At 33.8% G+C, this 21,921-nt stretch overlaps 1 protein-coding gene across 1 annotated transcript in view; it reads right to left on the bottom strand.

Annotated features, from left to right (window-relative positions):
- LOC106143348 (rap1 GTPase-activating protein 1) overlaps nucleotides 1-21,288 on the bottom strand; it is a 241,744-nt gene extending 220,456 nt beyond the window's left edge. Inside the window, exon 1 of the mRNA XM_060948791.1 lies at nucleotides 21,058-21,288. The gene's annotated coding sequence lies outside the window, so the exon portion shown is untranslated. The remainder of the gene's footprint in view (nucleotides 1-21,057) is intronic.
- Between the last annotated feature and the right edge of the window lie 633 nt (nucleotides 21,289-21,921).

The raw sequence follows: 21,921 nt of genomic DNA, 5'->3' as shown, positions 1-21,921 counted from the left end.
GACATAAGGGGGGGGGGGGGGGGAATGGTCAATTTTCGTCTATTTTCTTGAATAACTTGGAAACTATTTATTTTAAAATTCCAAAAAAAATACATTTAAGATCTTCTCAACAAGACCTTTCATTTGATATGCCACACGATGCAGTTTCAGATTTTTTTTTAAATTTTCCCCTTCCCCCCCAAAAATGACCCCCCATATACCCCCCAGATTTCATCTGCTTACGTCACACCTCTGTGTTTGGGTCACAGGAATTGATATGTGTACCAAATTTTAACTTAATCGGTATAATAGGATTCGGAGATAATTGACTGTAAGCGACGGACGGACAGACACACGAGTGATCCTATAATATAAGGGTTCCGTTTTTGTATTCCGACTTTCGGAACCCTAAAAAACTAGGTATTATATGGTGATTACGTGAACATAATGAAGCGTGGGCAATTATAATTATAATACGGCAATGCAAATATAGTTAGACCATCTGAAGGAATCAGATGGTCTAACTATATTTGCATTGTAAGTAAACAAACAATTGTGGTTAGTATTTTTTTCTTTTATTTTCATTATTTAGAAATTATAGCGAAACAGCAGAAATATTGTTGAGTGGTTTTAGCCAATACAAATAGTGACAGTTTGCTAATCCATCGCCTAAAACAAGAATCCCATGTTTATAAGCTATCCCTCAGTCGCCTTTTACGTCATCCATGGGAAAGAAATGTGGTCCTTTTTTTCTATCGGTGCCGGGAACCACACGACACGGTTGAAGATGCAACCGGGACAAATGCTAGGAGGATGACCTGCTAAGAAAGAACAACTCGAAATTTCCGAGAATTAGAAGTGGAGCTCCAAGATCAATCTAGTCAATATAAATAGGTACACTAATCCGTTCTTTTTAACCCATACTCAGTTTATATCTTTACGATTTTCTATCGCAGCACGCCTTTTATAGTTATGATCTCTAAAACATCATTAATGACCGTCGTTACTTCTGAATAAAACTTTTTATGGATTATTTATGGTGTTTACTTTCCGCTGCCTTTTATTTTTTATGGAAAATAGCCTTTGCCTGGAAATTCGTTCAATTGGGAATTTATCTGTTAAACTACTAACTGTATAGTCTCACAAGAGGTAAATTTTAGGGTAAGTTCATGATTTGACAAGCTGATTTTCACGAACGATCTCATCTCATCTGTCTCTGTCTTTGTAAAGTTAGAGAAAGAGGGAAGATATGTATAACATATGTATTATCATGCATACATACAATAACAACAAAAGACTTAAAAAGTCAGCTTTATGGTATTGAGATTCAAATAGTGACAGGTTGCTAGCCCATCGCCTCAAAGAATAATCCTAAGTTAATTTTAGCCTTCACTTGATTATCAACTTGCGTGAATCGTCGGATTGTTCAGAAGATATATTTTTTACATTTAAATCATTTGTCGAAGGAATAGACTATAACTTTTCTTATAATAATATAATCAATCAATAATTGATCTAGCCACGTGTAATACTTTCTGAAACGCCCATCGTTTGAAATGAAATAATGAACTAAACAGTTTTAGTTCGGGTTTTAGTTTATCTATATAGTATTTTGTTTTTATCATTGATCTGATGATTGATATTTTGTGAAAACTCACAATTTCATAAAACGGTAAAATATAATCATGCAGTCATCAGTTTCAAGACTTGGCTACAATATATCTTCTCATTTGTATACATATAAATAATAGAATAGCTTTGTCTTACAACGCATTGGCTCTTTGCCCGGTCACATTGCGATAATAAAGTTAAGACTATGTTGATGAAGTTACATGGTAACTCTTGGAGAACAACAAAGTGAATTAATTGTAGTGCAAATGAATTACTTAACAGTATGACGTGAAATAAATTCGTTTTATTTTTTTTAGTTTTTGACCTTGTTGTCTTTAATAAATTAAATTAATTCATTTTCATATTATTTAGTAGAACATCGGGCACACAGTAAATATGTATCGCTTTAGGAATAGCCATTATCCGAGCTCCTCTTCAGAGTGGTGAGGATGCAATCGAGACTTTAGCCAGGAGGAAGAAGTCTTACAATAACAACTGATAAAATTTCAATATTATGTCATCCAGCTTGCAAGTAACCTTATTTATATAAACAAATTTATCCGTGTCGTGCCGTGTGGTTCCCGGCACCAATAAAAAAAAAAAGAATAGGACCACTCCATCTCTTTCCCATGGATGTCGTAAAAGGCGACTAAGGGATAGGCTTACAAACTTGGGATTCTTTTTTAGGCGATAGGCTAGCAACCTGTCACTATTTGAATCTCAATTCTATCATTAAGCCAAATAGCTGAACGTGGCCTTTCAGTCTTTTCAAGACTGTTGGCTCTGTCTACCCCGTAAGGGATATAGACGTGATGTTATGTATGTATGTATGTATGTACAAATTTATCCGCCCAGACCACAAACAAATGGGACCGTAAAACCACAATGGTGCCAGAAATTACATAATTAGATTATTTCTGTAATGATATATCCACATATAGTTGGACATGCTTGTTAATAAAATATGATTTGAAAATTTTGTTTTGTAATAATAGAACGTACGTACGTCAAGGCTATTTCTAAATAAATTTTTGTAAACTTTCAATTCATCTATTTAATTTATATTTATTATTTTTGAAACAATAAAATAAAATTATTTTTATGACACTTCGAATAATCATAATCACACATTTTAGGGATGACTAAATAGGTATTTGTTTAGTAGTTAAAGGTAATTAGGGAAATTCCCATGTTTAAAAGAAATGATTTTTTTTTATCTAACACATTCTACATTAACGGAACATAACTTGCCATACATCCACACACTCTTCATATTACGGCAGCTCCTAAAAAGATTTACTGCAATTTTCTCTACAAACAACCGGTGCTTTTTCCTATTATAAAACTCTAAATTAATGTTAAACACCCAGTTATCGCTGGAAAAAAAATATTATCAACCCAAGTCACTAAAATCTAAGAATGTCAAAATAGAAGAAACTGGTAGTAAAATAATGTAAAACGGATCCTGTGTCCGTTGGTGGGTATAGGGTGCGACCAAACACACACATACAGGCTCGTTATTTCCCCGATAAAACGTTATTTCTTAACTTAATGTTAATAAATATACACATCTCGTAAATGTAAATGGAATGGAATATTTGATCGCTTTCCAAATATAGATTCACACGACCGGAAAACCAATTATGTACCTCGATTGTGTTCTCATAAGGCATGTAAGATTATTCACGTCATGCATTGTCATTATAGGTGTAGATTACGCTCATAACGCATACTAATGAAATTGTGAAGGTTGGATTACATAAATATTTAGCCTCTACAGTAATTATATCTGTAAATTAGTACAATGTGCACATTAAATTTTATGGGCTGGAATGTGTGGAATAAAATAATGAATACTTTTTTTATTATTCATACTATGAAATAACCTAATCGGTACCTCATTATTAAGATTCCTTAGCAAATAAGGAAAAGTTCATCTGTTAGTCCTTATTCAATATCGGATTTTGAAATTTGTAGTATTAAAATTGTAAAGTGAACGTGAACACACAACTGAACGTGGTTTTACAGTCTCTTCAAGATTATTGGCTCTGTTTACTCGGTAATGGATGAAGACATGACTATTACATACATCCATATGTATGTTATGAATGTAAATATGTAGGTAGGTAAATAAAACAGTTTTTTGATTGACAGTATTTCTTAAAAACATTTGATAACATATTCGCTTCTAACTTAGCTTCTGGCGCCTGCTATAGACTATAGTATTGAAAATCATTGAAGTACCGAATTGGTGAACTATAGACATAGTCCGACTATGTTATTCAATATCAAAGTTTTAGAAGTGGAAACTGGAAACAGTGGCTAGTTCCGTTTAAGCAAATGAAATAGGATCAACTCCTGCAAGATTGTATTGGAAATTGCATAACTGACTGACTGATGCGGTTTTACTTATGATATTGTCTGATATCTTTTAACTGAAACTGCCTACAATTTTTTTCAATAATATTCAGCCTTTTGCTTGCTAATGATTTTGCAAAGTTTTGACAGTCGGCCTGCAGGTAGAAACCAACATTTTACAACAATGATGAACGATGTGATCATTGCTTTTATTTTCTTTAGACCTAGTTACATATAGTATCTTTAGTTTATTATTTAGTCTCGTAGGATATTCACAAGAACTTATGCTAGGAACCACACTCCAGTGCTTGCATTTGAATCAGCTTATTATAAAGCTTTATCAAATGCTTTCTATTTCGTATGAAATCTTTAACAAACAAATTAAAATATTCGATTATAATTCGAATAACGTCATGAGATCATATATGAGGTGCATTAGGTACAATCAACTGCAGCGAAACATGACCTTCTATTTTCAAAAACAGAAACCACTGTTGGTCAAGTCTCTGTGTGCAAAATATGTAGACTATTTCATCGACGTCTATGTAAAACATAAGTTTTGTTATGAGAAAACTGAATAAGTAATAACAAACTTGCTCTTAGGTAACAATAGTGTATGTTACATTCTTGTCTGTAAACACAGGACGAGCAGACCGTAACGTGATATATGAAATGAGATCAAAAGACTAGACGTGTAGTAATCGCACGCATTGTAATTCATACTTTTAGTAAAAAAAATAGTAGTTGTCATTGTGCTAGCATTAGTCTCGGTTTTATCAACACCTTTCTGAATAGGAATTTAGGGTGCGAGTAGGTATAACTATGATCCTGGATTGTGTAAGTCAGTTCTTACCCAAAGTTACTCCCGTATGAGTTCCGATACCTTTACAGAGGAACCTTACCAATGCGGTGCGATTATCTCTAACTCAATTTCAAATAAAATACATACTTACATAAAATCACGCCTCTTTCCCGGAGGGGTAGGCAGAGACTACCTCTTTCCACTTGCCACGATCTCTGCATACTTCCTTCGCTTCATCCACATTCATAACTCTCTTCATACAAGCTCGGCGGTTTCGGCTACTTTTCAAATAAAATCTTCGCTATTAAATCACAAAATTTCCATACACACTTTATTGATAAGAATTCTTTAATTCTTACCCTTTAGAATCTCATATAATCTGTTTTTGAATAGAGGGCAACCTTCAACGACATTGCTATTCAGAAACTCTTTCCCATTACAGTACAAAAGAAAAAGTTGTTCACTTTGAAACTTTCCAATGCTTACGAGAACATAACAAACTAGGGTGCGGACTTTTATTTGTGTTTGGGGTATTCCAAACAAATTTCTTTCACGCTCAATTTCAAATTGATTACACATGGATTCTGAAAGCTTATAAAACTTAAATATAAGAAATTGAACATTGATTGTAAACGATGGGATTACGGCGAGAGAAAATTTTATAAGGAAACTGCACATTTAGTTACTGGATATGTAACCAAGATCCAATATGGGTTAGGTTCCCCTGCATTATTTGCGATGGTCAGACGGTAATCGCTACGTGAAATAATATGATCTGAATCAAGATGGTGATTATATGCAGGTTACCTTGAGACCTAAATTATAAGGACGCAACCGACACCGACAGAAAAATTACAATGACTGAAAGCTTATAAAACATTAATCAATGGTGACAACAAGCCAGGAGCCCGCTGGATTTCTCTCACCGTAGCTTATATGGGATATTCTTTTGGTTACAAAGCTTGTAGGCCCTAAGATAAAAGTTATATTCATGGCTGACTTTCGTTTTAATTAAATGTCAGTTAACAAATATGGGTCATAATGTTTTCTACCACAGAAACCGAAATAATTTAAATGAAACCAAATTATATATTCACTACAAAGCATCGTCCATGTTATGCTGTGGCAAAATAACAATTTGTCCATGTCATTTGCATGTGCAGCGGATAGTAGTGACAAGATGCGATATGGCCCACTGAATAAAATAAAGTGGACACACACACATTACCTACGTAGGTACTCAATTGCATAACTCTTACGGGGTAGACAGAGACACAACACATTAATGACTATATTAGGGACTAATTATAATTGAGATTCAGAGAGAGGTCGCTAGCCTATCACAAGAATAACTAGTTTAGATATCTTATCCTTGACATCATCGGGATAGATAGACTGAAAGTTTATTTGACAGTACAAAACAAATATAAAAATCTTGGGTATAAAATAGACTAAAATAGATTTAACCGTTTGCTTCGAAAACAACGTCACTAGATGATGTAGTCATAACATCACAAATGCATACTTATACGAGTATATGCAAATAGCTATAATGAGCGATATTGTAGCTATTTCTGATCAAGTTCAGGGTTGTCACTTTTATTGAAAGGTTAAATAGGACATTTAAAATATCAAAATACCCACATAGTATTAAGTACTTTAATGAGACATATCACTTTAATAATTTAGTTATAAATCTACATACTAAAAATAATTAGGCCATTAATTTTAACTTATCTGTTGCCTAATGCATTATAGTTAATCAACATTTAGGAATAAGCTATATCTTTTATCTTGATAAAAAATATCAACAGCAATGAACCTACACAAGCTTCCCAACAGTACTTCTTTACTAGTTGGTACTTTATTGGAGGTCCCAATCAAAATAAGATATTGTAAAAAAAAGATAAAATAAAAATAGATTTTAAAGGGCTTTTTTACTAATAAAAAGGTACACTATCTTCGGGTGTTATGGTCTACGTATGAACTACCATTTTATAAACCGCAACCAAATGATAAAGTTGAGATAAGCCTGAACATCACAACACAACGTATTTGATTGCTACCGCTGCGTTTTGCGGTCGGCTCTAAACGTTTCCAGCTCGTTCCGTTCCATATTCGAAAATTTCGTAACCATTGTTCGATTCCACAATGGTGATACCCAGTTGAATTAAGTGTAAAAGTAACTTACTTTATGCTCAAGACTTGGAAGCCGAAACAGGCATTTGATTGCTTAATCGGAGACTCCTGTACTTAGTTCTTCTTGTCTTTCTTCGTGGCGTTAGTTTTCACCTCTCTAAAGAGGAGCCCGGGGTACACCCTTTGACCATGATTCTGGACTGGGCAAGTCAGGTTTATACAAATAACGGCACTAGCCTGACATCCACAACCATATGCAGAGGAACCTTTCCCATAGTGTAACATGGCAAAGCTATACTAGATGATGTAAATTTTCCCTTAGTCGCAGGCTACGAAGACACTACAATAAAATTCATATATTTGTTTATGTCTGCTATAGTAATCTCTCTTGCTATCTATGAACAAACTAAGATCCCTAACATAGAAAAATTCTTATAACAATTTATGTTTTTCCGCCATGTAATAAAATATTATGTATCCAAAGGGAAATAGGAAAACGTCCAATGAATGACGAGACTAATATAATTCGAAAACATGATTGATGGTAGATTAAGTGAAACAAATGTATCTAAAGATATGATATTACAAGCGGATGAAAGGAAAATGTTTATGTAATCATGTGTTTTTAGTCTATTTATCAGATTATCTTCCATTAAATAAATAAATAATAAATCTTCTGCCTTGCGTTAATCCCGGTTACCCTCATCTCTCTGGAGAGGACCCCAAAAAGTATGCTCAGGTATACAATTGGTTGACCCTTACGTAGATCACTTCAAAATTAGAATATTATTATTTTATTGAAACATAAGTTCTTTTTATTGTTTTAGAATAGAAGTTGAATTAATATTTTTACTTTAGGTATATTCGTGACATACTCGTAGTAGACAAAAAGCAAGAGAGCCATCTAAACTGGTACAATGGTGGTCCTGGACTGTGAAGACGGGCACCAGGGAGTCCGAAGCGGCACGACGTCACAAAATGGACATATGCAAATCCGAAATATCAGAAGCCTGGTCGAAGTTGAAAGAAAAATGTCGGGAAGCGGACCCCGGAACGAAGGCATAGTGGTGAAGCATGCAAGAGAGGTTAAAAAACTTTACCCAGTAAATTCCCCTAAGTCGTGACTTACGTTCGTGTCATGCACACTATGCACAGCAATAGAATAATACTCGTAATAATGACAAATGATTATTATTATGTTATGATGCTCAAGCAAAACTCAACAACATTTAAAGGGTTCATGGAGCGTAAACCTTAGAAGGCATTCAACCCTTGAGTTGCTTCAGTAAGTACAAATCTAAATAGGAGACCACGGCATTTTCGGGAGCAAACTATTTTATTATTTCTCCGTATCACTGATAAAAATTATGAAAAATAATATTCTAAATATAAATTAATAAAGCGTAGATACTTTCAAAATGGTCGTCAGGTAAGATAATCAAAAAAAAAAGTATGGATTCGAAAGCGATGATTCCGCTCGACCGCCACCAAATGGAAGACCTTCCGCCAGGCTAGGTGTTATTCCTGGGACACCGCGATTCCGACGATATTGAGTCGTATATTACGCTGCATACTTTTCATGCCCAACATGATTTAAGGTAAGAACAGATCAAATAAGGTATATTCTGACGAAAGATCAGAAATATCCTAAACCGACGACCATGTAGGTATGAATAGAGTGTGAATAAGTTAGTGAAGGAAGTATGTCTCTGCCTACCTTTCCGAAAAAAGTAGTAATTTTACTGGTTTGTATGTACAGCAAATTCGTTTTATGAAAGGTGTGTGTTTAGTGAATATTTATATGTGCCAAAAAAAATTATAAGTCGTCCGATTAAAACTGTAATTAGAAGATTATCAATCACTTAACCATTCAATACGGGAAACTATTAGTCGAATTAACTTAAATGAACCGAAGCGTGACCATCGCATGATAGATGTGTGAAAATTGGCAGAAGTAATAAGTCTGAAAGGAAAATTCACACCCGCATACGCAAATTTATGCCAATGTAAAAATATGGAATTATTCTGCCGATTACTTTTTTTGGGAAGGAAAGAATTTTATCTCAAAATAATAGTCAGCATAATCCGAACTAATATTATACATGCGAAGGTAAGTTTATTTGTTTGTTTGTTGTCCCTTTACGCGTTATCTTCAGAACATATTTTCGTTAAATTTTGCATTAAGAGTCTGGAAAATAACTTTGAGTACTTTCCATTCCGGTAAAAACTATAGTTTCCGTGGGATTTGCAAAAAACCAGTATTCTATTATGGTGCCGTTAAATTTGCGCGGGCAAAGCTGCGGGTTAAAACTAGTAAAAAAATGTAAAAAATAGTCCAGTCAAAATGCCAAGTGATTTTAGTAACTTCTTTTCATTAATTCAAATAATTTCAGAATCGAGTCCAGCCATACTTTTAAACAAACCCTAGAAGATTCACCTGTAAGACCATGAATAAAAATAATGGTTTTACTTCCGTGCATAACCATTAAAGCTAAAAATAAAGTAGGTACCTAATAAAAACTCAAATCGATAGAACGTGTATCATTGTTACAGTTTTTTACTCATTTTTTACTCATTGAAAACACGTGATTATCTCAATTAAACGCATGTGCATCATAAACAAAGGATCTTCATTCAGTCATGGATCTGAGTAATTGTGGCACTTGTTTGCTTTTTTTTATCCAAGAACGAAGCTGATGTCAGGGAAATCAAGTTTAGATATACCAACGACTTTGATCGCTTACGTCTCAACTATCAATAATTTTGCTTTGCTTGCTAAACTTTGCCGAATAATTAAAAAGGTTTATTAAGTATCACATAAATTATTTCTAATAAGGTCATTAGGATTAAAAAATAATAATAGGGTGTTAATATATATGTATACTGGTACATCATTTTTATCGTGGCATCTATTCACAATAAATTTATTGCTAAATTGCATATTTAAAAAAAATGTTAATGTAAGCCTAACTTAAAACAAAATCCTAACGAGTTCAATCCAGTAAAATAAAAATAACCTATGTGACTGGGAATCGATAAAAGAGATAATAAAGCAGTGTCTATCCTGGTGGCAATTGAAATGGAGGGACCAATGGAAAGCAGTGAGAGTAGCCTGAGCAAGGCATTATGATGGGCTGTGCGGACAAATACTCTGGTATTGAGCTGTTATAATTAGAGCTACGCTTCTAGCTTATCCTAGACAATCTCCTTTTATTTAATATTTGTTTTGTTATATTACTAAATCTATAGTCAACAGGCTGTTTACTTTGTTTATTGTAAATTATATCGATTTTCTCTTGTCCTTCTTTTAGTCTTAATTTTGGTTTTTCTCTATGTTCGTCTGCTTTTGATTTTATCTTTTCGATACTATGTAACCTCCACGATATAAAATATATATTGCTAAAATAAAATATACTGAGTATTTCACAACAGGTAGTCTAAATGCCTTAAGGAATTCCCTGTCGGTCTGTATGACAAGAGAGATTTTTTATACAAAAAGCACTTGCACTTGCATTAAATGTCAGATATGCTATATATTCAAAATAATACTGGTTTAAGAAAAATTTTCCCAGTTTATATTTCGGACTAACCCAAACCTATTCAAAGGGCTTTGAACTCTTATAAGATTTAATTAAAGTGGGTTATATTAGAATCTTTTACCCTCAAACAAAGCTATTCATGAATGATGGTGATAAGCCGAAGAAAAAATAATATAGGTGTGACCTATTTAACATTTTCCATTTTCCTATAGTGTATTATCCAGAGCCGTGTGGTTCCCGGCACCAATAAGAAAAAGAATAGGACCACTCCATCTCTTTCCCATGGATGTCGTAAAAGGCGACTAAGGAATAGGCTTATAAAATTGCGATCCTTTTTTTTTAGGCGATGGGCTTGCAACCTGTCACTATTTGGATCTCAATTCCATCATTAAGCCGAGCAGCTGAATGTGGCCATTCAGTCTTTTCGGGACTATTGGCTCTGTCTACCCAGCAAGGGATATAGACGTGACTAAATGTATGTATGTATGTATTATCCAGTTTCAAATAAGCATTAATGTAAGCAGTGTCACCGAAAGATTATCCATATCCTTTATGCTATTTGTCGTAAATAACGTAATAATATAAAACCCTTCCTTCTCAGTAACCAGTATATTGTGTATTTTCTGTGCAAAAAATATCTAGTAATAATATTTGGCAGTTTTTGGGATTTGGCTTGTTATGCCTATGAAAAAGTGGAGATATAAATTTATGAAAACATATCGTAACTATTTGCATAAATCATTTCATATCGTCTTATTTTATACATTCATGTTTGAGTTCAACCCTTTCACATACTCGTATAATATTATTTTAGTAAGTGGATGTAAATTTGTTTTTATATAGCCATTGTTAATTCTATTTCAATACTCGATCAAGGTCACAGATAAACCCCGGGCTCCTCATTAGAGACATAAAAACTCACCTGCATGGGTCTAAGGGAAGATTCCTTGTAAAGAAACAAGTAAGCTGACCAGCATGGTAGTGAATAAAAAATATTGCGTGCCTTCTATTCCCGTACAGGTTGTAGAAGTCAATCAAGGGAAAGAACAAGCAAGGAAATTACTATTAGAATCTCGATTCCATCATTGCGCTAAACAGACGAACGTGACCTTTCAGTCTTTCTGATACTGTTGGCTCTATCTACCCCATAAAGGATAGTGACATGATTATATCTACATATATAGGTATGTTATTGTAAAGCTGCAATAATGTAGAAGGGCTCTTAAAGTCCTTCTTAGTGTAATAATATTGTAAAGGTTCTCAAAACAACAGGGTAGCGTGCCGCAGCGGCCATATTGTATTCTCACCTCTATGAAGTCCCTACAGAATTAATGCCATACCCTTGCGTAAATGCTACTCACGGTAGACTACTTAGGCAATTCCATATTAAACATACATTTACATGTGTTAATTAATTAAAGGGAGATCCCTTTGTATGGAACTATAGTAATTAATTTAGTAAGTTAGAAAAAAAATATTATGGTATACACACAACGCGTACCAAGAGCTCCTTTTCAAAAAGGTGAGGATTAAACCGGGTCTAACGCCAGGAGGAAGAATACAAGTTTTTATGCCGTGTGGTACGCGGCACTTTATAATAGGAACACTCCATTTCTTTACCGTAAATGTCGTAAAAAACAACTATCTAAGTAAGTTAAATAAAAGCTTAAGCTTAAGTAAAAAAACTTAAGCAGTGGTTCTCTTCATTCATGATAATATAGATATAGATGTCACCACCATCGGTCACCATATTTATTTCCATCTTATTTGACAGCATTACAATTACTCATAAAACTACGAGACTGCTTTATATGATAAACATAGTAATTTCAAATACAATATGGCATTTCTTCTATTTAAATTTATATGTTGCTGATCAATAATCGAGTAAGTATTTTGGCTTGTCTTGATCCATAATGGTTGTTTCTGAGTCTGTACATGATTTTTTGTCTTTTTCATTTTCAACGTTTCTTTTTAAAACATCTAGAAGAAAATTAAAAAACGACAAACTTTATACTTGCTACGGTCCAAGTAGTTTATCACTTCCCAGGCAGCTGCAAAGTTACAATTTAAACAAATATAAACTTCTAGATCGGTCTGGCTGGATTCTATAAGAACGTGGAATATTGTTACATAGATACTTATCTAATGTCAAACAAAAACTACCATTGTAATATTTACACAAATAGGAATATATTGATTGTTTGATTAATACTATAAATCTCAAGTATGGGAGAAGAAAAATAAATAATTTGAAATGTAGCAAACTGGATGTTTATTAATTAGAAACAAGGTTTTATCATTATGTTTACCTAAATATGGCCTTTTAGTCTTTTTGAGCATGTTGACTCAGTCTACCACGTAGGGACAAAACCAGTGGCACTTATTGACTTATTGTGTGTCTGAAAACTATGTTTAAAAGAGATAGACAACGCGAACGAAGACGGGGAAAATATTATAATTATAAAGTGTGGTTATCTTTTCATTTGTAAAAAACGATCTTCTTATATAAAATTGCGGACTTTGCCCTTAAGCATACCTAAGTGCAAGCTTCCTCCATAACTTTCCGATACAATAGACATTTTTTACCCTAATCAGGCGCTTAGAAGCTGAGATAAGACACGACTCGCCAATTCATGTCAGTTTAAATTACCTTTAGGACCATCAAGTGTTAAGATAGTCGATGAATAAGGTTTTTGAGGTAATAGTTTATTTTTTATTTTCTCGAATACTTATTTCTTGTGGAGATTAGTAAACAATTAAGAATTAAAGAAAAAATCAGAAAACCAATTGAAAGTTTTCAATGATATTATGTCTTTTGCCAATTTACTATTAATCATATTCGCTAATATATTAATTTCGTATGCAAAAAAATTTACTAAGATGTCATCATAGTCCCATAAAAATAATTCCACAGTTGTGATAAAAGAAAACCTTTCCAAGTATGCTAGAACCTTTCAGAGAGTCCGGGTACTATTTAAATATAAATTATTCATGGATTCATACAAAATGTACGGTGTATGGGTGATTCTTGAAAATAAGTACCGACCCAACGCTGCGTTAGATTACATAGCCGCTAAAGTTATATTAACTTATTAAAGTAATATTTAAGTCAAGCTATAATTCATTCTAACAATATAAAGTTACTATGAAGTTAAATTAGATAGACAAACTCCTTATTGCAGCAAAAAAAAGAAAATTAGGTTGCAGACTTACATAATGGAACGAAAACCAAGTTTAGTTTTGTTTTATTAAAGCGTCCTCACATCTTCAGGGCTACCTTGATTGGATAAGTCAGGTTTTTACACAAAGCGATTCCCGTCTAACCTCCACAAGCTTTACAGGTGATACTAACCCATATAGGACCATGGTTATACGTCTAAATACCTGGACGTGCAGGTTTGCTCGCGAGGTTATCTCTCACTCTATAAGAGCATCGGCATGCAATTAACTACATACATACATATAGTCACGTCAATATTCCTTACGGGGTAAACAGAACCAATAGTCCAGAAAAGACTGAATGGCCACGTTCAGCTGCTCGGCTTAATGATGGAATTGAGATCCAAATAGGGACAGGTTGCTAGCCCATCGCCTAAAAAAAAGGATCGCAATTTTATAAGCCTATCCCTTAGTCGCCTTTTACGGCATCCATGAGAAAGAGATGGAGTGATCTTATTCTTTTTTGTTTTGTATTTGTGCCGGGAACCACACGATACTGGCGGGAACCACACGGCACTTAACTAATGTGTATTTATTACAAAGAGTCGGTACATGGTCGCGGTTGGATGGGCCTCCTTCGTGTGCGTCACGCTTTTTTATTCGGGTTTTCAGCTTTACCATTCTCATACATACATATGGTCACGTCTATATCCCTTGCGGGGTAGACAGAGCCAACAGTCTTGAAAAGACTGAATCGCCAAGTTCAGCTATTTAGCTTAACGATAGAATTGAGATTCAACTAGTGACAGGTTGCTGGCCCATCGCCTAAAAAAGAATCCCAAGTTTTTAAGCCCTTAGTCGCCTTTTACGACATCCATGGGAAAGAGATGGAGTGGTCCTATTCTTTTTTGTATTGGTGCCAGGAACCACACGGCTCGTTTACCATTCTCCACCGCAATTGATCCACGCTGTGCAGTATAAAACTACACGACAACAAACTGTTCCATTCGTCAAAATTGATTGATCCGCTGTGACACCACAAACAACATCCGTTCTTGCCCACGCGCGGATGTAGCGTGAGCTTTTGCCAAAATATCATATTTCGCAATAATTAAAGTTGGCTGCTGTCTGATATTGTAATAATTCGCTGCTTCCTTGTGTTCTAAACTTGATCTTTTACTATAAATTTTTCTAATAAAACAATTTAAACAGTTGCGTTAAATATACATACATACATTAGCAGAAGCATTAGCTTACCCCAATCAATTATTAAATTTATTGGGGCGATGCTTATCATATTTAATTATTATGTTTAATACATTTTTCTTAATTGGTAATGACTTAGGCGTTCTAGATTTAATATATATTAATTTGCAAAATTGACGTCGTTGAATAAAATGTTGCAGTGTAGTTGATTCGATTGCTTCTTTGGCACTTATTTAGTAATAACTTTAATGGTCAGTAATGTTTGACTTCAATACTTTATGTCACCAATTTTGCAAAATTAACAAATCGAACACCACACTACGCAAACTGAAGTACGAGTAAGTACATACTTAATTAAAATAACACGAAAAATTATAAGAAAGGTGTACAAACATACAGGTTACTTATTAAACATATCTTCATCTCGCTCGCATTATTATTCAAAGAGATGCGTATCTCAAAATACATGTAATAACAAGTGTATTACCCTAATATTCCTGTCTGTGGTTATTACAGAAAACATTGAGTCTACCATCTTATCACACGGTAAGTGAGCAACGAAATATCTAAAGTAAATATCATCTCTTTACGGGTTCCCTTTGGTAAATGATCGCCTTTTATTTAACTTTCATAGTCAGATCAAATCGTAAAATAAGAGATGTGTGTTTTAGAAAGCATTTTATCTTCTGAACTTTCTTAGTATCCCATCTACGACAAACAACATAACAGGCGCCGCATTTTTAAACGGTTTTATTTAGCTCACCCCGTTTGTTTTATTCTTGGGTCAAATTTAGTAATTCAAATTTCACCCTCTTCCTGTCAACCGATTAATCTGAAATTTTGTGTACACTTTGGATTTTGGTGACAATATAATTATGTTTATTCATTATCATTATAAATTCAAGATGGCCGCCGTTACAAAATGGCGGATAATTTAGGTTTCATTAATCCCATCAATATGGGTATCAAATGAAAGGGCTCAACAAGCAGAATACAATATACTATAAAAAATTGAAATCCAAGATGGCGGCCTCTACAAAATGGCGGATAACTTAGGTTTTATCAATCCCATCAACATGGGTATCAAATGAAAGGTCTCAACAAGTAGAATACAATTTACTATTCAAAATTAAAATCTAAGCAGTGGGATAAAATGTAGCCTATTAGTAGAGTAAGATCTTTGCAGGGACTACGTATAGAGGAGTTGGACTGCAATAAACTAACGGGCAAGAAACCTTGCAATAATGAAGCACTAAATGAATTAAACAGAATGCGAAATAAAAAATAAAAAGTAGAAAATAAAAATAGGTAAAAAAACTTTTTAAGTTAAACGGTTTTATGTTAAACATACACACATACATTGCAATGTTTAATATAAATGTACTAAAAACCAAAAAATAATAAAATAGATACAGTCGTGGGAATTATAAACATATGCATAGACTAGACTAAAATAAAACCGTGGGGCACGTCAATTGTCTACAAATTATAGACTTAATGTGCGATAGAAGAATCGTTTAATTCGTCGTTAGGCAGTTGGCCCGCAGACGGTGCGCAAATTACTTACTATTTTGCTGGCTAGCGAGGAATCGTTTCACTGCTCGTAGTTTGTCTTTAATCGACAAAACTTATGATAAAAGTACTACTCGCTCAACATTATGAAACCCTAAAACTCGCTTAATCGAGCTTGCTAACTTATATCCACATTCTAGCCCTACTTATCACACGTCCATCGTTGTCGGTTGAACAACTGCCTAATTATAGTGTAACATTACAAAACAAACATTTTAATCAACGATTGTAGACAATTGACGTGCCCCACGGTTTTATTTTAGTCTAGTCTATGCATATGTTTATAATTCCCACGACTGTATCTATTTTATTATTTTTTGGTTTTTAGTACATTTATATTAAACATTGCAATGTATGTGTGTATGTTTAACATAAAACCGTTTAACTTAAAAAGTTTTTTTACCTATTTTTATACATACATATAATAACATCATTATCTCTTGCGGGTTAGACAGAGCAAAGAGAGAGTGTTGACCCTGAGGAAAAAAATGAGCTAGTATCTTATTAGAAAGCAAATTTTAATCACTGAACTGATATAATCTACATATAAGGTAGGTACCTACACTCTTGGCTTTTAAAAGCTAGGGGTCTGTTTTAAAATTTTCGCGTTTTATATAAGTACTAGCTGACCCGGCAAACGCTGTTTTGCCAATTATTTTTATATATTATTACGGAACCCTATTTTTTTCCAAAATAAAATATAGTCTATGTTACTCGTGGATAATGTAGCTTTCGAATGGTGAAAGAATTTTTAAAATCGGTCCAGTAGTTTTTGAGCCTATTCATTACAACCAAACAAACAAAGTTTTCCTCTTTATAATATTAGTGTAGATTATTCATAAATAATACAGATATTATACATTACGTACGAGATAAAGGTATAAGATATAAAATAAAGGTACGTTACGTGCGCGTTTAATACCTGTCTTATTTATAAATAGCTAGGAGTCTACTAAAAAAAGTGCATTAATTGATGAGTCGCGATAAATAGAAAGGATGTCCTCTTTATTTTATTCTGCAATAATATATAATTATAAGTGAAAGCAAGTAAAAATAATATGTTCAAACCAAATAGACGATCATTATTGCGACTTTGTTCCTTCATACTATGACCTCTGCGTTTGTTAGTAAAGGATGAGGAATAAATCGAATAAATGAGAGCGCAGACCCTCATGAAATTTAGATGAATGAATGTACCTGTGCCCGGAGGAAAACATATCTTGAGTTCGCAGCTTCCAAGTTACTGCCGTATTATTTTATTGAATAACTTGGCAAATTAGCTTTTATTTTTGCTATTCATAAGAATTATTATCGTCCCAAGTATTGTATGCATAAACTGATTATTATTTAATACGTGACGAATGTGCTTACAATATCATGTAAATAGAAGCTTATGGCGTTGTCGACATATACAAAAAAAATTGATTTATTTTGAAAATAGTAAACAAGGTATAACCAATTGACGTTCAGTAGTTGCAATGGCAATATACATATATACATAAATCACGACTCTTTCCCGGAGAGACAATCACTCATTAATAAGTAAGCACTTTAGTTTCAATGAGCCCTAAAACCCTACATGTAACATAATATAGGTAATAACGCCATTAAACCTATAAAAACCGATTTAACATTTAAGTTACTAGATACGTTGTCTTTGGTATCAAAAGCGAGCGAGAAACGAACTAATGAAGGGTAACGATTATCGACCGACCGCTAAATTGACCGTCCCTAAATTAGCGAACGTGTGTTTTTACCCCATTTTACTCAATCTGCGAGGCATTGATTGACGCGATTGGGGCGAACCGGTCGGCGTGTGGGGTCAAATGACTGTCAAACTGTAGATCAGCGGAGATTGATTCGATTCTTCGCCATCGATTTGTTTGATGAGCGAATAAAGGTCAGAGAAAGACCTTTGATTTTATTGTAGTGGCAACTGCGAATTGAAATGCGTGAAATATAAAATTTTGTTATAAAAAGCAAGCTTTACCATTTTTTTTTATCTGGGGATTGATATTTTTGTAATGCTAAAATATATTAAAATATAATACTAACATTGAGATCAATACATAAGTTACTACTTACAAAATCGTGAAAATATAAAATGTATTGATAAATTTTAAGCCTGGCTCGACTTTGCGAAGATATAATATGTCAAATGGTCTTAAAATTGGAGACGCCGCAGTCCGTTAAATATTTAATATGACAGCATTTTCTTATTGAACTTTTGCTAAAATTAACCAACCATACATGTTCCATCACACAGATACCATCTTCTGAGCAAGTAGTAAAAATTAAATATTACCATCCCGGTCTTATAGCGTTAATGCCGCTCTAGAAATTAGTCCGGAGTGGGGTCTTTTGACTATGATTCTGGATTAGGAAAATCAGGTTTTTACACGAAGCGATTCCGTATAATTTCCACAACCTTTGCAGGGGAGTCTAATTCGGTAAAAACTATCGGTAAATTATGCAAAGAACTGCACTGGATGAATACGGATATTCTCTTAGTAGCTTTTTTCATCTTCCATATTTAATTTGCATTAATGTCGTCATGCAAACTCCAAACTGGAACAGATAACGTCCTATTGGAGTATATTGACATATTTGTCCAATACGCCGTTATAACGGTCAAGTTACTGTGGATACGATACTAATAAGCTTTGTTTTATTAAGAAATAAACTATACTCAATGAAAATATTTAAGCTATTTTAGCTACTTACAGTTTACCTTTCTACCGCTTAGAAATTACTACATTTAACAGGACGTAGTTTCGCTTGATTTGCAAAAGATACGTGATGATTCCGATATTTTGCCATGATAGAGAAAGATACAATACTTTTTGTATATTAAACTTAAAACTATCCACCCATCCAATATCTTTATAAACCTAAACATTTATGTGCTAAAGTTTATCAGTAATGGGAAACTACCTATTTCTTTAAGCTTTAATTCATTTAAGCTTAAGCCTCACAGTTGGCCGAATTACTAGTATATTTATCATTAACTAACATAAAATACGGACTCTTTTGTAGATAAGTTGCCTTTTAGACAAATGTTTATCACTGTAAAAGGCCATTGTGATTTGGTTTTCCTTTATTATTATTTTCGTTGTCATTATTGAAAAGCGATGATTGATTCACTTCGCTGATCACAGACCTTCCAATTCAGTTCATTAGTTTTTTATTGAAATTATCCTTTTGTTATTTTAATATTACTTTATTCTAAAGCGCTAATAGTCTTTTTTAATCCATTTAATGCTTTTATTTTCGCTGCTTAAAGCATCGGTGGCGAGTGATTACCAAAGTTTAAATCCCACTGCCGTCTTATTATAATTAAAAAATATTTTTTAATAAATACTTATTTAAATAAACATACAAGACCCGGGCCGATGAACAAAATTAATTAATAAATTTGAATAGTAAAAAAAATATCGTAAGGAAAGTTGCGCTTTAGGTAACTGGATGTGTAACCTTAGATCACCAAGGGTCGGACAGGAGTCCCTTCGTGTATTTCCCTAACTGACCTACTCGTACTTGTGGTCTTGTGGATTCCGAGCTTCTTAGCTTCTAGCGGTATTAACTTAGGCTGGTAAAAATTAAATTGGTGACCTGCTTGGTGCAGCGCTCGGATAGCTGAACCGTCTGAACCATTTAGTCATGGTTCCATCATTGGTCAGGTCATGATGGAAATCTATTTTTTTCTCATTTCCCTGGGACTTTATTCTTTATGTGAGACTGAGACTTTATGGATTTTTATTCAAATAAGAATAAATTATAAAATATATCTACTTATATTTTAGTTGTTTTGTTGAATTAGTATCTCGAACTAAATCTGTGTAATTCTAAATTTTTTATTTATTTAGAAAACTCTACGTTTCGGTATCCAATTTTTAGCAGTTTTCAAAATGAGTTTATGAACTAAACGTACGATTCTGCTCTTCCGTATCTGCACTCGTTCCAGCAATTTCCGCTCAGAACGGCGGGGTAGACGAATAAATACTAGGCAACCATATACTGTACTATACCAGGCAGTACTAGGTGTACTGTACAGTTTATGATATTTAAAAAAATGTGATTCTATTATTTAAAACAGACTTAAACATTTTTAACATTAATTAGAGGATTAAAATTTTTTCACAGTTTTTTTCAGTCGAGAACCACACCGCGTCGTTACTTCCTTGGTCCTGGATTAACACTCTACTATTACCTAAATGTAAATGAAAAAAATAAGTCTTTCATAAATCTGAAATTTCACCTTGAAACCCTGCGGAAGAGCTAGACGTTAAAGGATTTCCATTAGACTGAACCTCTACCTCGGTCGGACCTAACAAGAATCCTTTGAAAGTTTGTATATACATATACATATATATATATACCAATTGTACAACCAAAAGGCGAAGTACTAGGTACTTGGCAACGGTAACTTCATCTCAGACAAACTACCCGGATCACTTATCTTCCTCAACTAACTTTCAACGGATTACAACTTCGTAACTTCATCGAGGCCCTGTTTAACTGGATTGAAGAAAAAAGTAATTAAAACCCTAGTTGAAAGGAATTATACTTTTCAGATTCTTAATTAATTCCTGATTACATCAACACAAACGCCGAAAAATTGCAGTGAAACCAAATTACCGGATTAACTACATATTTCGTGCGTAACATAAACTATGTAACATATCATACCTCGAAGTCGTATAGCCGCCGACCGCGAATTTCCACCAGAAAAACAAATCCCACTTCAGTATTTGGCACTGCACTCGTACCTAGTATTTATGTCACACAAATTATATCACACTCACGCATACAACACTAATTTTTTTTTTTGGAGCTGTCACTTTTTGAATTTGGAATTATCGTTTGGTTTTGTTTACAAATGTTCCGCGATGTTTTACCGCTAGGCGTCGTCGTAGCGAGCGTTCGCCTCGGCAGAGCGTAGCAAACTGGCGTAGCGATGAAAATCGCATGCACTTGCCCGCCGGGTGTGGAAAATGCTTTTGTCACTGCCTATGCCTTCCATGCGTACGGTTACTGTTACCGTGTTTTCGATTTTCTATAAACTTGACTGCGACGAAAGTTTAAATCTGTAAAAGAAAATTTGTTATTTTGATGAGCAGGGTTATGATATCCATTTGACTAATAATTTATTTTATAAAGTAGCAAAAACTGATATAGGTAATTCTTATTAATAGAAATTCACATAAATAAGAAAGACCAAAATATATGTTCCTAGATTTTTAAGGTTTATAGTAAATGCCAATAAGGCTTGTATTTTAGTAAAAAAAATTAGAAAAAACCGATTATATCTTGTACAAGGTCCGCCTGGGACCACAAATTGAAGTGAGTAAATCAGTTTTTGATCTCCGTAATCTTGCCTAATATGGAATATATTAGGTCACAGTTTAAAGTCAGCTGTCTTAATGTACCTATATATATACATATATATATATATACATATATATACAATGTTTTCCCTCAACATAAGAGAAGCGTTTAGGTCAATCAAACTGTACATAATGTACACAAAACTCAGGAAGGGGCCGCAATCGA

Source organism: Amyelois transitella, chromosome 17 (genome assembly GCF_032362555.1).
Source record: "Amyelois transitella isolate CPQ chromosome 17, ilAmyTran1.1, whole genome shotgun sequence".
In the NCBI taxonomy this organism is placed as follows: Eukaryota; Metazoa; Arthropoda; class Insecta; order Lepidoptera; family Pyralidae; genus Amyelois; species Amyelois transitella.
Note: the sequence above shows the minus strand (reverse complement) of the source record. Positions and strands in the feature narration are given on the sequence as shown.